Below are 15,567 nucleotides of genomic sequence, written 5' to 3' on the forward strand. Positions count from 1 at the left end.
TCTTTTTTATCTTGTGGGATAAGCACTAAAATTGAAGGAGGCCCCCTTTTCTTCCCCATCAGCTTTTACTCACAGCTTTATTTCTACAACTTCATTAAGGAGCTGAAGCGCCAGTATCTTATCTAAGCAACATTTGTCAAAAGTTAGCTTCTGTTATAAAATCTGGTGATAAAATGTAAATGTTATCCATTGCTGATTGTTGTATTTTTTTGTACTTTTGTTTTGTGCTTTCCTTTTTTGTTTATTACATAAAGTCTAAAAAAAATGCCAAAATCCTATTAGCAATTAATGAAATCTGAGTATATTTTCTGGTGCTTCCAAATTATTTTTATTAGTTATGTCTGTCACCAAATTCCCCAAGGCCAGCAGATGAAGGGACATATTATTCAATGTTCAAACAGCAGCAGCCCAAAACTATTCCAAACCTCAGTTGCTGCTTTATATGATTGCCAGCCAGATACCCCATTTTCAAGCATCAAGTCATTTTTTCAAATTAGACATACCACCCGCTGCTCCATCCTGAAATGACTAAGTTTGACATTCAAATATTGGATATTTGGGGTCCATTTTTGTTTCCAGACAAAGCTCCAGGTAAGGTAGGGACTCTAAGGAGCATCAGGTTTGGAAACTACAATTGGAAACCACAATATTTGGGAATAACAACTATAATTGGAAACAGGACATGATAATATAATCAGTTGTAATGATTATTCCACAAAGCCAAATATAACAAGCAAATATGGCAGAAACCCAGAGAAGCAGGAACAGATGCTGCATACTACAGGTAGTATTGAATGCTAGGAACCTGTGGGCTGAAATGAGAGAACTGGAATGCTTGATCTTAGAAGATAGTATCAATGTAGTAGGCGTAACACAAACCTAGTGGATTAGTGAAAATCAGTGGGCTTGGTTCTTTTCTGGTTACAAACCTTACAGGAAAGACAGAAAAGGATGTAGTGGGAGATCTTGTCTTCTAGGTAAAAGAAACCAGTGAATCAAGTTATCAGGTGATGACATACAGAAAAAATGCTAGGCCTTACTGCAAAATGGAACATAAATCTTTAGGCCCTGATAGTGTTATAACAAGTGTTATAACAAGTGTTATTAACGAGCTTAAAGTTAAGGTTGTGGATCTTCAAACTGCTCCACTTCTCTACTCTGCTTCGACACCTGAGGACTGGAAGGTGGCCAATGTAACTACATTTAAAAAAAAAATCATGGGGAAGCCAGTCAGCTTAACTGTGTTCTGGGGAAGATAGTGGAAACTGCTGTTAAAGATAAAATTACTAAACATTTAGTAAGCCTTGTTCAAGCTTCCCCAACTTGGCTTAACTAAGGGAAGATTCTGTAGTTTTTTTAGAGTGTTAATTAAACACGTAGATAAAGGCAAGCTAGTAGACATTACCTACTTGGTTTCTGAAAAGAAAAGAAAAAACCTCTTGATAAAGTCCATCATCAAAGAAAGGCAATAAACGTAAGGGCCTTGAAATAAAAGGGCAGATTCTCATGCAGATAAATAACTAGCTAACGAATAGGAAACAAGGAGCAGAAGTGAATGAACGTATCTCATAACGGTGGGATCCCAAAGGTGCCTTTTCAGGAGCCAATTGGACTTTTTTCTTTGAAGATGTTTTGCTTCTCATCTAAGAAGCTTCTTCAGCTCTGCCTGGCTGGTGGGGAATGGAAGGATTTGTATTCCTTGCAGACTGCTGGTCATTTGCATTCTTTTAGACTAGAGAGTGGTTGAGGCCATTTGGAGGTCTATCTGTGTCTTCAGGGTCACCTGAGTAATGCAAATATGTATGAAGCCTTCTTGGTTGTGCAGGATGTTTTCTGCCCTGTGTCCCTTCACTGTTGAAGACAGGCACAGGCTGTTTGGAATAAGTCTGTGTTGACTGCATCTCAAACTGAAGCGCAAATGGTTCCTGTAGTCTGCAATGTTTCCTGGAAATCTGTTCATAGTTAAATGTCTATGGAGATTCTCAGTCATCCAGATCATGGTTGCCCCAAAGGTGCTTTTTCAGGAGACAACTGGACTTTCTTGTTTTTTCATTGATAACCGAGAATCTCCATAGACATAATGGTGGGATGTAACTAATCCCTTCCCCTGGGATCATGTCCCAATTCCAGTGCTTTTTAACCTATTTAGGAATGATCTGGGATTGTATTTGACTAGTAGAATAGCCAATACTGATGACAGTAAATTAGTCAGTGCGGTAAAAACAGTAAGGGACTCTGAAGAGTTCCAAAGGGGATATTTGCACATTTGGAGAGTGAATATCAAAATAGAAGATGCCATTCAGTGTGAGCAAGTTGTAGTGATGCACTTGATGCCAAAAATCCCAATTACTCATACAAACTAATGGAATCTAACCTAACAATGACTGATGAACAGAGATATCTTGGACTAATGGCATGGGTCCGGATTACCTACGGGAGCACCTACTGCCGGCGTCAACGTCCCTCCGTCCTGTACGTTCCCACAGAGAGGGCCTCCTCAGGGTACCACCGGTCAGAGAATGTCGGCTGGTGACCCCCAGGGGGAGAGCATTCTCGGTGGGTGCACCAATCCTTTGGAACCGCTTACCAGCTGAACTCCGGATGGCCCCCGACCTTCGCTCCTTCCGGCGTGATCTAAAAACATATCTATTCGAATAAGCCGGCCTGGCCTGATGGATTTGGGTTTTAAAATTATTTAACTAATGTATTCTTATTTTATTGCCCTGTACACCGCCCTGAGTCCTTCAGGAGAAGGGCGGTATATAAATCAAATAAATAAATAAATAAATAAATAAATAAATAAATAAATAAATAAAACAAACTGTGCAATAGCACATAATTCAACCTTGATATTTACTACAAGATGAATCAGGATGTCTGGCTTAAATAATTGTTTGGATCAATTCATGGAAGGGGAACAATGTCAGTTTGATGGCCTCCAATGGCCACCTTCCGGGAGATTAGTGGACTTCTTTGTGGTTTGCTGGCCAAGTAAAACAGATTGTGAATAACATGGGACAGAGATCTGATCCAGCAAGACACTTCTTATGGTCTTAGGCTGAGCTAGTGCAGCACTGAAAACAATTACCGTAGTATTCAGGGAAATGTGTCTTATTTATTTCTACGCTCCTAGGCAGAATGATTTATAAGAAATATATAATTCAGTTGTGCTTGCTACAATATTTTGAAAATTAAAGAAAAACTACAGAGCAACTCAATCCTTTCTATGGTACTCTACCTCTTCACAGCACATCTAATAATACAGAAGACTGATTCAGATAAATACAAACATATTAAATGTGTTTATTCAGGAGTGTTACAGTGTCCAGTGGAAATTATTCAAGATAAATGTGCATAAGATTAATTTCAAATTGGTCCAAGAGGAGGGCTGCAACAGGATACTTGGCTTGTTCCATTGATCCTACTGAAAGTAAAATTGGCCTGACAAACTTGTGCTCCTCCATTTGCTCAAGACTAATTCTCCCTGAACTCAATAACAGTTCCTTCATTGATGGATTATAGATATATATTGTATTACCATTTCTTGAACGTAAATAGAGAAGCAGCAATGTGTGTTTTGGGTCTAAAAGTTCTTCCTTTCTTATAAATGCATTTTTCACATAGTATTGTATACATTTCTCTCATGTTTCTCTGAATCAGACTTCAAACTATTGTAACAGGAGTTTCCAAGAGTCTTTGTCATATCTCCATAGACCATGTCCTGCTAATTCACAAATAATTTGCATGCTGAAAACCAGATCTTTTTAGATACTTTTCTTTTGAGTCAGGAACATGCACTCAGTCAGTAATTTACAACTTTAATTATATAACTGTAATGTTAAGAACATACAAGGAAGTAGAAATCAAAACCAACCCAGTGAAATGATTGACACAAGCAGCACACGTCTGAAGGAAAATCAAAATAACATACTAATACTACTGTAATGTTACTCAGGTAATTATTTTAGAGTCATGTGATGAAATTCACTGACCATACAGTTTCCAAGGGATAATGTTGTAACTAGGGTAATTCCAGATAGAGATTTATTGATCTGGTCTGTAATTTCAATACATTACACACTGCTTTTTGGCCGTGTGTTATGGCCAAACTTTGCAAACCTAAGCTATGCTGCCATGTTCTTTTTAGAGAGAAGAGGCTTTCTCATGGCAAGCCTTACAAACAAACCATACTTGTTTGGTCTTTTTCCAGTTGTGCCATCACAAACTTTAACATTTAACGTGCTAACTTAGACCTAAAGAGTCTGAGATGTATCTCTTGGGTCTTGTTGCAATTTCTCTTGAGCATTGCTCTATGCATATTATAAAGGCTATCCACTATTTCTTATATTTTACGTTAGCCTTACACAACATAATTAAATTACCTATAAAACTCTACTAAGTCCAAAATTCCAACCCTGCTTCTCAGGTAACAATCACTTGAGGCCTCCTGGTTCAAAATAGTTTTTAAACTATTATTTATTTATTTTTAAACTGTATTTCTAGTTGCAAAGTTAGGAAGAAAAGCTGCCTACTTTGGTATTACATTAGAGCAGACATGTCAAACTTGTGACGTCACGTGACGTCGCACGATGTATCGGAGCTTTTTCCCCATTGCTGGCAATGGGGTGGGCGCGGTTTTGTCGTGACACCCCTGCACTAGAGCATACTTTTGAGCACTAGCCTAGTCAAACAGAAAAGTTGTATGTTTGGAGGAAGTACTATAAGATATTAGATGTATGTAATTTATAATCAGACCATTGGGCAGCATCTCTTGGGGGTGGGGGGAAATCAGTAGGTGTATTTCTAACAAAGGAATTTCCAAAGAAGATCATAAATATGGAAATATCCTAAACAGGAGGGATGAGTTACGTTCTTTAAAAAAGGCAGTAAATTGCACACTGACTTGGTTCTGAGTCATTCACCTGCCAGCCCGCACATATAGCTTGTGAACATGGCCCCTTTTATTTTACTCAAATATTTTGATTGAGGAAAACAATACAATATTATGCAAGGTACAGTTCGCTTGACTTCCCTTTCCTGGCAGTTAATAACTTCTGTATTGTAACTAGGTATATTTCAGAACCGGGCCAAGCCCAATACATTTTCCCGCCTAAGCAATGAACATGTGTTAATCAACTGGACAAGCAGCTAAATCTGGCTTCAGCGCTGGCAGTGGACTTGTATGTCCTGTTATAGCCGACAGCAGTAGTTTAACCGCATGAACAGGATACATTACATTTGCAAAGCTCTGGTGTTGCTCCCCAGTAATTGCTGCTTAAGATACTCATCTCACTCAGAAGCCAACATATTCCTGTTTTTACAGCTTTTTCTCATAGTACAGTTTTTTCCCTTAATACCAAGTAAGTACTTGTTGTTGTTGTTGTTAGTTGCGAAGTCGTGTCCGACCCATCGCAACCCTATGGACAATGTTCCTCCAGGCCTTCCTGTCCTCTACCAAGTAAGTACTAGGGATATGGAAATAAGGTGCTTTCATGTTCCAATGTGGGAGGCAGGAGTGGTGGGTAGCATTTGAACTTTTTCAGGACAAGATATTCTTCTGGAAACACAAACTACCATTCTTGGAGCACATGGATTAAGCCTCTGCACCCTCTTGCACATTCCTAATGAGTATATACTATATGATTTAACCACGTTTACTTAGCAATAAGCTACTCCCATGTAAAGTGCACATAAGATCAAGTCTCAGGTTTCAAAGTTAAGACTGACACTTCAAACTTAATTTTAGGTTTACTTACACTGAAACATGTCCACACTGAAATTTGATTTTCAATTTATCTGTATCAATAACATTGGGAGACATATTTATTGCAGGTATACATTTTTGGTTTTGGGTTTGCTTTCATATTTTTCAGCCTTTAAAAAGTAATGTAAAATATCACAGTTCTCCTTGAACTACTACACACAGTGATTTTTGTACTCGTGCTTCTTTCTGAACTGCACAGAGAGACTCATAAAGCATACCCAGATGACATGGCAAATTTATATGGGACTTCTTCCTCCTTGTATTTCAACTGCCTTCACAATGGTCTGCACTCATATTCCCTTTCCTTCTTTCCTTGAAAAACTCGCCATATTTTTCTTAAAGATCACCTGATCTTTAAGAAACGGTAAGAAAAGAGCCACTTTGCCATAGTCAAAAATAGTGTGGTAGCCCATTTTCTGACCAACACATTTTTAAAAGCCCCAAGTTTCTGTAAACAACTGCTCACAACTACAGCTGTTGATGAAGTTTAGACCTTTCAATAAAAGGTTTTTTTGTTGGCTACCGTACTGTCAGGCTCCTTCTGATTTTTGATCTTTCAGAATCAGTTTTAAGAAGAGTACATTGGGGACAGGATAGGAAAAGGAAAATAGCTTCTTTCCTTCATTTATCTATAGATTCTCCACTAGATTCGAATTATTTTTCACAGCAGAAAATGCCTGGAGCCAGTTCAGTGTTAACAATTATCTCCAAAGGGAGATAAGATAAAAGTGGTTGACACTCTCAGATAAAAGATCCTCCAACTAGCATACAGTTGATGGTTCTTCCCCTTAAACTAGCATTTACATGCAAGGTGTTGGACTTCACATACAATGTCACTTTACACTACACCAAGTAAAATACATGACTCTTGTGGAGATGGTAGTGTTGTGACTCAGGGCCAGCCTGTGGGTCCGACAGCCGGCTCCGATGTATCGGATGACTCAGATGAGGGGGAGGGAAACGAACCGGCTGATGATGGTTTGGAGGCTTTGCAGAGCCCTCAGCCGGGGACCTCTTCTCAGCTGCGTGAGCCCGAGAGTGCGGAGGAAGATGACCCACAGCTGGCCCTGTTCAAGGACGCCCGACGCAGGAGGCAGTCGAGCAGGAACAAACAAAGAAAGGCTGTGGGACTCCTCGGGAGGAGGCACAGGGAGACCACGCCCTGAGCTCTCTATAAAAGGAGTGTTTGGGGAGGGGCTGGTTGCTGAAAGCAACTTTTCCGCTTGAGAAGACAAGCTCTTGTGTTTTTGTTAACTGCGTAATTAAATCTTGGCAGATGCCTTTTAGCCTTGGACGCTCTCCAGTCTCTTCTTTCTGAATAGGGGTTTGCCTTACTACAAGGCCAGAAGAGGGCTGGTTCAGAACAGTTTGCTTTCAGCCCCCCACCCCTTATTACTACGATGGAGCAGCTTCTTGCCGAGAATGCCCAGCTCACCCAGCAACTCACTTTGCTGGCAGCTCAGGTGGCTCAACTGCAAGCTCAGGTACATGCTGCACCCCCACCCAGGAGGAAATGTCAGATAGCTATGCCGGATAAATTTGCTGGTACTCCAGAACTGTTTCCTGCCTTCTTGGGACAATGCCAGCTTTTTATCAGCGTGAGAGCAGCTGATTTCCCCACTGACCGAGATAAGGTGGGATTCGTGTTGAGCCTTCTGTCGGGAGATGCAGCTCGTTGGGGCACGCCTCTGTTGGCACAGCCTAGCCCTTTGTTGGATAACTTTGGGGGGTTTTGTGACCATATGCGCCTCATGTACGAGGACCCGATTAAGGCGCAGACTGCCACCCGACGCCTGAAAGCTTTGAGGCAGGGTCAGCGCCCTCTACAGGCCTATATCAGCGATTTCCGGCTGCTTAGCCAGGATTCCGCCTGGAATGAGGCTGCGCTCGTGGATGCCTTTCAGGATGGCTTGTCAGAGGAGATGTTGGATGAGCTGGCCCGCGTGGACATTCCCTCAGATCTGAATGGGCTGATCCATCTTTGTCTGCGGATCGATGCCCGGCTGCAGCAGCGAAAGAGTCGCCGTGCCACCCCACAGACCCCTGCCGCCCCTGTTGTGCGTGAGCCCCCAGTCCAGAGGGAGGAGCCAATGGAGCTGGGTGCCGCCAGGTCCCGTCTATCGGTGACGGAAATGGACAGACGACGATCGGAGGGGTTGTGTTTTTACTGTGGGGACCCTGGACATTTGGCTGCTTCTTGTCCAAAGAAGCGTCAGCGGGCATCAGTGACCAAGCCGGCCCCGAGAAAGTCCCCTGCTTTGCTGTCGGGAAACGGCCCGAGCCCGATCTAGACGGTGTGATAGATCGGACGACCCACCACGACCACGCCGAGCGACGCCATTCCGATGGTGCCTGTGAACCTCCACGGCATTTGATTTTGGAGGCACGACTGATCCTTCCTGGCAAGCCAGAGGGGATTCCGGTCCATGTCTTAATTGACTCTGGGGCTACCACTAACTTTATGGACTCGGCCTTCGTGGCCAAATGGGCTGTTCCTCAGTGTCCGGTGGATCCGCCCATGCTAGTGGAAACTATTGATGGTCGAGTGCTCCTGTCCGGGCCTATTACGGCCGCCACGCAACCAGTGAGTATGGCTATCAGTTCCCATGTGGAGGCCATTCAGTTCTACATCACTTCGGATCTGCACTTCCCCGTGGTCCTGGGACTGGCGTGGCTCCGGGCGCATGATCCACAGATCTATTGGTCTCAGAACTTGGTCACCTTCCCAAGTTTGCAGTGCGTGGACCACACCCGTCATATCTGTGCCGGCCAGGTGGAGGGCTCCTCAGGAGTTTCTTTGCCTCCCGAACTGTCCGACTTTGCTGATGTGTTCAGCGAGTCAGAGGCGGACCAATTACCCCCGCACAGGCCCTATGACTGTTCCATTGATCTAGTTCCTGATGCGCCTCTCCCAGTGGGGCGTTTGTATTCCATGTCAGAGCCCGAGTTGGCTGCATTGCGGGACTTCCTGACAAAGAATTTGGCTCGTGGTTTCATCCGGCCCTCGTCCTCGCCAGTGTCTGCGCCCGTGCTCTTCGTCAAAAAGAAGTCGGGCGAGTTACGGCTCTGCTGTGACTACCGGAAACTCAACGCCATCACGGTGCGTAACCGCTACCCGCTGCCCCTCATCCCCGAGCTCTTGGACCGACTCCGGGAGGCTAAGATTTTCACGAAACTGGACCTGCGTGGAGCTTACAACCTCGTCAGGGTTCGGCCGGGTGATGAGTGGAAGACGGCGTTTGGTACTCGCTATGGACATTTCGAGTACACGGAGATGCCGTTTGGCCTGACCAACGCCCCCGCTGTGTTTCAGCATTTTATGAACGACATCTTTCGAGATCTGTTGGACCAGTTTGTCGTGATTTACCTGGACGACATCCTGATTTACTCCCCGTCGCGTGAAGCGCATCATCAGCATCTCCGTCAGGTCCTGCAGCGCCTCCGGAAACATCGGCTGTTTGCCAAGTTGGAGAAGTGCCAGTTTTACCAGGTGACCATCGATTTCTTGGGTCACCGCATTTCTCCTGAGGGCATCGCCATGGAACCGAGTAAAGTTGAGTCGTTGCAGAGTTGGCAACCCCCACGTCGCGTGAAGGATGTTCAGCGACTTCTTGGATTTGCCAACTACTATCGAACATTCATTCCTGGCTTTGCTGCCTTGACAGCCCCCCTTACCCGGCTCCTGCAGAAGAAGACTCGGTTCCAGTGGAACGCCCCCGAACAACAGGCGTTCCAAGCTTTGAAGGACGCCTTCATGAAGGAGCCCATCTTGAAGCATCCTGACCCGCAACGGCCGTTTGTCGTGGAGGCGGACGCCTCCGACATTGCCATTGGGGCCGTGTTACTCCAGGCAGCGACGCCCAACGGTACCCTTTTCCCTTGCGCGTATCACTCTCGGAAATTGAACCCCTCGGAGCGCAACTATACCATCTGGGAGAAGGAGCTGCTGGCCATCAAGGCGGCGTTCGAGGCTTGGAGGCATCATCTGGAGGGGGCGCAGCATCAAATCGAGGTCCGGACGGACCACAAGAATCTGGAAAGCCTGCAGACCGCTCGGAATTTGAACCAACGCCAGATCCGGTGGTCCCTCTTCTTTGCGAGGTTTGACTTCTGGGTGCGGTACATACCAAGCGGGCACAACCAGAGAGCGGATGCTCTGTCCAGGAAGCCCGAGTACACCCGAGTGGAAGACAAGCTTCCGCCCAGGACAGTGATCCCCGTCGAGTCTTTTGCTGCGGTGCGGGAGCCGGTGGATATACGGGCTCGGATCCGGGAGGCGCAGCAGCAGGAGGCGTGGGTGGCTCAGCAGAAGGAAGAGGTGGGGCCAGATTCGCCTTGGTCGGTCACGGATGGACTCCTGTATTATCGTGACCGGCTCTATGTTCCAGGAGGGCCACTCAGGGGACTTGTCCTCAGCCAATGTCATGATAACCCGGCTGCGGGGCATTTTGGCCTGTTCAAGACTCTGAACCTGGTCTCCCGTACCTTCTGGTGGCCCCGAGTCCGACACGATGTCCAGTCTTATGTCACCTCCTGCGTCCCATGCAGGCAGGCCAAGTCAGCGACAGGGGCCCCGCCTGGTTTACTGCAGCCTTTGCCAACGCCCAAGAGACCCTGAGGGGCTGTGTCCATGGACTTTCTGACGGATCTACCCCCATCCTCCGGCTTCACGACAGTGTTTGTGGTGGTGGACATGTTGACCAAGATGGCGCACTTCATCCCCTGTCGCGGCTTACCGTCAGCTCGCGCCACTAGTCGCATGTTCATCCAACAGGTGTTCCGGCTGCACGGCCTTCCCGATAGGGTCGTCTCCGATAGGGGGGCCCAGTTTACAGCCCGCTTCTGGCAGGAGTTGATGCGGGCGTTGGACATTAAGGTTTGCCTCTCGTCCGCGCATCATCCTCAGACCGACGGGGGTACCGAGAAGGTCATCGGCATCTTAGAGCAGTATCTGCGCTGCTATGTTAACCTGCAGCAGGACAATTGGGTGGACTATTTGGCCATAGCCGAGTTTGCCTTTAACAACTCGCAGCACACCTCCACGCAGATGACACCGTTCTTGGCCAACGTGGGTTATCACCCCAGGTTTTTCCCCCTTTCTCCCGTGGACTCACCGGAGCCGGCAGCGAACGAATTCATGGCGGAATTACAGGCGATCCATCGGTTGGTGCGACGGCAGCTGGAGAAGGCCAAGGCCGACTACAAGAGGTTCGCCGATCGGTCGAGAAGGGATACGCCTCCATTATCGGTGGGGGATCGGGTCTGGCTGTCCACCAGAAACCTACCATCCACTCGGCCGGCGAGGAAGCTGGACCACCGTTACCTTGGACCGTTCCCAGTCGAGGCCGTCATCAACCCGGTCGCCTATCGTTTAACTCTGCCACGTTCCCTGCGCGTGCACCCCGTCTTCCATCGGTCCTTGTTGGTCCCCGAACAACCGGCTTGTCCACTTCGCCAAGCGGAACCTCCCCCATCAGGACCTCGTGATGGCGACAGCACCCCCGAGTACGAGGTCGCCAGCATCAGGGATTCCCGCTGGCTGAAAGGTCGCTTCCAGTACCTGATCGAGTGGAAAGGGTACGGGCCGGAGGACTTCACATGGGAAGACGCGACCGCCGTTCATGCCCCTGCGTTGGTGACTGCTTTTCACGAACAGTTCCCATCCCGACCGCATCCGGATCGGCAGACCCGGGGGAAGGGCCCTGCGGTGCGGGATAGTGTTGTGACTCAGGGCCAGCCTGTGGGTCCGACAGCCGGCTCCGATGTATCGGATGACTCAGATGAGGGGGAGGGAAACGAACCGGCTGATGATGGTTTGGAGGCTTTGCAGAGCCCTCAGCCGGGGACCTCTTCTCAGCTGCGTGAGCCCGAGAGTGCGGAGGAAGATGACCCACAGCTGGCCCTGTTCAAGGACGCCCGACGCAGGAGGCAGTCGAGCAGGAACAAACAAAGAAAGGCTGTGGGACTCCTCGGGAGGAGGCACAGGGAGACCACGCCCTGAGCTCTCTATAAAAGGAGTGTTTGGGGAGGGGCTGGTTGCTGAAAGCAACTTTTCCGCTTGAGAAGACAAGCTCTTGTGTTTTTGTTAACTGCGTAATTAAATCTTGGCAGATGCCTTTTAGCCTTGGACGCTCTCCAGTCTCTTCTTTCTGAATAGGGGTTTGCCTTACTACAAGGCCAGAAGAGGGCTGGTTCAGAACAGGTAGGAACTGGGGAAAATTCTGTACATAGTTTCGCTAACACTACTTAGTATATTTGGTAAGTGCTGTATGGACACAATAGCGCAGTCACAGGCTGCTGTTCAGAAGCATATTTAGAAGATTCTGGAACTAGCGTAGAAATGTAAATTATTTTCTACCTTTACAACAATAATTCACGAAACAGATGGAAATCCCAACTTGATTAGAAATGAGAAGTTGAGCTTTTTACTGTCTAAAATTAATGAAGATTCCCCAGCCTTTTCACCCAGGCAAGCTTAAATGGCAGGTCTTCTCTTTATCAAATGTGGCTTCTCAATTATAATATTGCTAAGGAAGTGCCATACAGTGGCGTAGCGTGGGGGGTGCAGGGGGGGCTGGCCGCACCGGGCGCAACATCTGGGGGGGCGCGCTCGCACTCGCAGCTCTCTGCCCCTGCCTGGCTCACTCACTCTCTCTCACTGCAGTGCTGGCTGTGCGAATCCGATCCGAGCCGCCGGGTCGCCGCCCACTGTGGAGGGGGTGTGTGCCAGGCATGGAAGAGACTCGAGTGCTAAAATCCACGGGTTAGGGGGCGCAAATTACTTGCCTTGCCCCAGGTGCTGACAACCCACGCTACGCCACTGGTGCCATATTCACAACAAAAGAACAATAAAGCAGAAATAGAACCAGTAAGATATTCTCCGTCCAGTGCGCTCCCACAGAGAGGGCCTCTTCAGGGTGCCTCCAATCAAAGAATGTCTATTGGTGGCCCCTAGGGGGAGGGCGTTCTCTGTGGGCGAGCCAGACCTGCCAGACCTGTGGAACCGCTTGCCGGTCGAGCTCCAGATGCCCCCCCCGACCTTCGCTCCTTCCGGCGGGATCTAAAAACTTATTTATTTGAGCAATCCGGCCTGGTTTGATGGGTTTGGGGTTTTAACATGGTTTTTAATTACTGTTTATATCGGGCATAATATTTAATTGTTTTTAACTTTTGTACTTCGTTTTTAATATTTATTGCCCTGTACACCGCCCTGAGTCCTTCGGGAGAAGGGCGGTATAAAAATGTAATAAATATAAATATATATAAATATATCACTCTCCAGTTCTAGTAATCGAGAGGCAGTTGTCCACATTCGGGGGGGGGGGGGAATTTCAAGCACATATCAATAAGCAATGGTATATTCTTCAAACATCTATGCAAAACTAAATTCTCACAAACTCGCTTGGCTCTAATGTCCAAGTATTTTAGAGAAGCACTAGTAAGAGGAAGGTGGATGATCTTAACAGAGACTTGCCTTTTGATTTATTTTTCTATTGACCAGACTAAAGATCTCCTTCAACACTCTTTGAGGAAGCTGATTGATGAACTTGGGACTGAACACTAAAATACTGCCTGAAGAACATATAGTTCAGCCCTGAGAATATTTCCCACAAATCAGGGAGAGAGGGTTTTTTTTTCCCAACCAGATCCATGTTTCAGATACTTTAGATAATTTTAAAATTAGCTAAGACTTCACATATAAGAATGGAAAATTACAATTAGAAATAGTCCCATCTTCAGACTCTTGTTTATATTACGGTATTTTAGTTGCATGGAATTCTAAAAATAAAAAATATAAATAAACATAAATGCAAAAATAATGCATATTATGGTTTTATGAAAATCATAATATGCGTATAAATTCAATCAATATTGGTATTTGAAAACCTACCCTCCTTTGTGGCTCCAAAGATCATTGTTTAAAATCAGTAGTTTCAATTCGTGTCCCACTATTGGCTGGGACATAAAATCAATTTAAATACAAATAGTTGGTAGAATGAAACTTACACAGCTTGTTGAAGAAAACATACAATTATGGTTAGAAAGCAAATATGCTATTGGATTAAAGACAACTGAGGCTCTAAGCTCCCAAAGAACACTGATTTCATCTTTAGCCAGTCACCAGCTAAGTTTGCATGAAATCTTCACAGCCAGAAATGATTGAAGCACATTTTTAGCCTGGTATGTTGTGGAAAGTAAATCTCTGTGGTTAAGTGTACCGGTTAAGGGATCACCAGTATGCTGCTCTACATGGCCCAGAAGAAGGCAGAGAACATCATCCCTTCAGATGAAGACACTGAATAATGGAAACTATTTAGGAAATTCACATCTGAGCAGATTAGTAAGAGTTCGCTCTCTGCCCATCCTAGACCAAAGAACACCCACAGCACACTTTCAGCTCTTGCCAAACACGTACTGTGTATTATACACAAGGTTGGCTCCAAATAATTCAAAGAAAAACAACAGGTGCTTAGGCTACAGTCTTTGAATGCTTCATCACGAGCAGACTAAGGGAGGGAGGGAGGGGTGAGGATAATTTCAATTACAAGTTTGTTTGTTTGTTTTTTAAAAAAAAACGACACTAGCGGTCTCCTCCTTTTTTTTTCTTGGAACTTCTTTCTTTTTTTATTTTTTACAATATATCCCCAAATCCCTCCCACCCCAAACCCACCTCCTTGAACGAAGTAAATCGGCAAAACGATCCACCTCAATTTCTCTCGGTAAGGCAACTGCAGTTTTGGATAGAAGCGAACGGCTGGACAAAACCCGTCCATTTCCTTGTAGAAACGAGCAGACTGCCGGCTGAGAAGGTGCGTGCCGCCAAGACGACAAAAAGCGAGGCCAACGACTGCACTCCTTGGCATTCCCGGCAGAAAAAGGAAAGGCTGGAAAAGGGATGCTAGCCACCGGGGAAGAAAGAGAAAAAAACGCGCCAGGACCCAGCACGCCGTACCTAGCCTCTCTCCAACTCCTCGAGCTAAAGCCGAGGAGGCCCCTCTTTCCCAAACCGAGCCCGGGGCTTACCTAAGAGCGAGGGACACCCGGCGCGGGGGGGGGGTCTTCAGGCGTCCCAGCCTCCCTGCCGCTCACTTTCTTTCAGCCGGGCGCCGGCAGATCCGCACGCCCTCCTTCCCAGGGGAATCGAACGCGCTACCCGGGAGCCGCCCGCACCTCGCAGCCCACCTTTCCGGCGGGGCGAGGAAACGCCGCGCAAGTCGCTACCGAGTGGAACCAGATAGCGCCAGGTTGCTCCGCTCGGGCTTCGGGAGCGCTGGCTGTGCCAAAAGGCCCTCCCCTTTAATGTTTAATACTGCCGGGCGGGGCCAACCTGCTATTATTCACCTGCAGGAAAAGAAAGAAGTGCCCGGAACGCAGCGCCCGCTGGGCAGATTCAGAGGATTCGTGGGCGGAGCTTAAAACTGCAATCCATCGCACGCCTTACCTGGAAGTAAACTCCGTTTAAAGGCAGGCAGGCAGGCAGGCAGGCAGGGAGGGAGGGCTTACTTCTGAGTAAACATACCAAAACGACGTGCCGGAACCAGCTCTCCTGCTGCTTGCTTTCCAGTAAAGCGTACTTTCTGCCTAGTTTCGAGGACAGGGAATCTTAAGCAGGAACGTGTTTTTTTTTAAATTATTATATTGCCTTTGTTACTCAGCTGACTAATGCAAGAATACAGGAAGTCTTCGACTCACAACAGTTCATTTAGCGACCGTTCAAAGTTAAGGTAAAGGTTCACATGTGTGCTAGTCGTTTCCAACTCTAGGGGCCGGTGCTCATCTCCGTTTCAAAGCCGAAGAGCCAG

At 46.7% G+C, this 15,567-nt stretch overlaps 1 protein-coding gene across 2 annotated transcripts in view; it reads right to left on the bottom strand.

Moving 5' to 3' along the window:
- Nucleotides 1–15,034, bottom strand: part of TMPRSS2 (transmembrane serine protease 2) — a 41,217-nt gene extending 26,183 nt beyond the window's left edge. The window contains exon 1 of one of the 2 annotated variants that reach the window (XM_083361444.1): nucleotides 14,948–15,034. The gene's annotated coding sequence lies outside the window, so the exon portion shown is untranslated. Of the gene's footprint in view, nucleotides 1–14,788; nucleotides 14,887–14,947 lie in introns of those variants that run through there. The other variant, XM_083361443.1, reaches the window with a different exon arrangement.
- Nucleotides 15,035–15,567: the final 533 nt, after the last annotated feature.

Source organism: Vipera ursinii (assembly GCF_947247035.1).
Source record: "Vipera ursinii genome assembly, chromosome: 4".
Lineage (NCBI taxonomy): Eukaryota > Metazoa > Chordata > Lepidosauria > Squamata > Viperidae > Vipera > Vipera ursinii.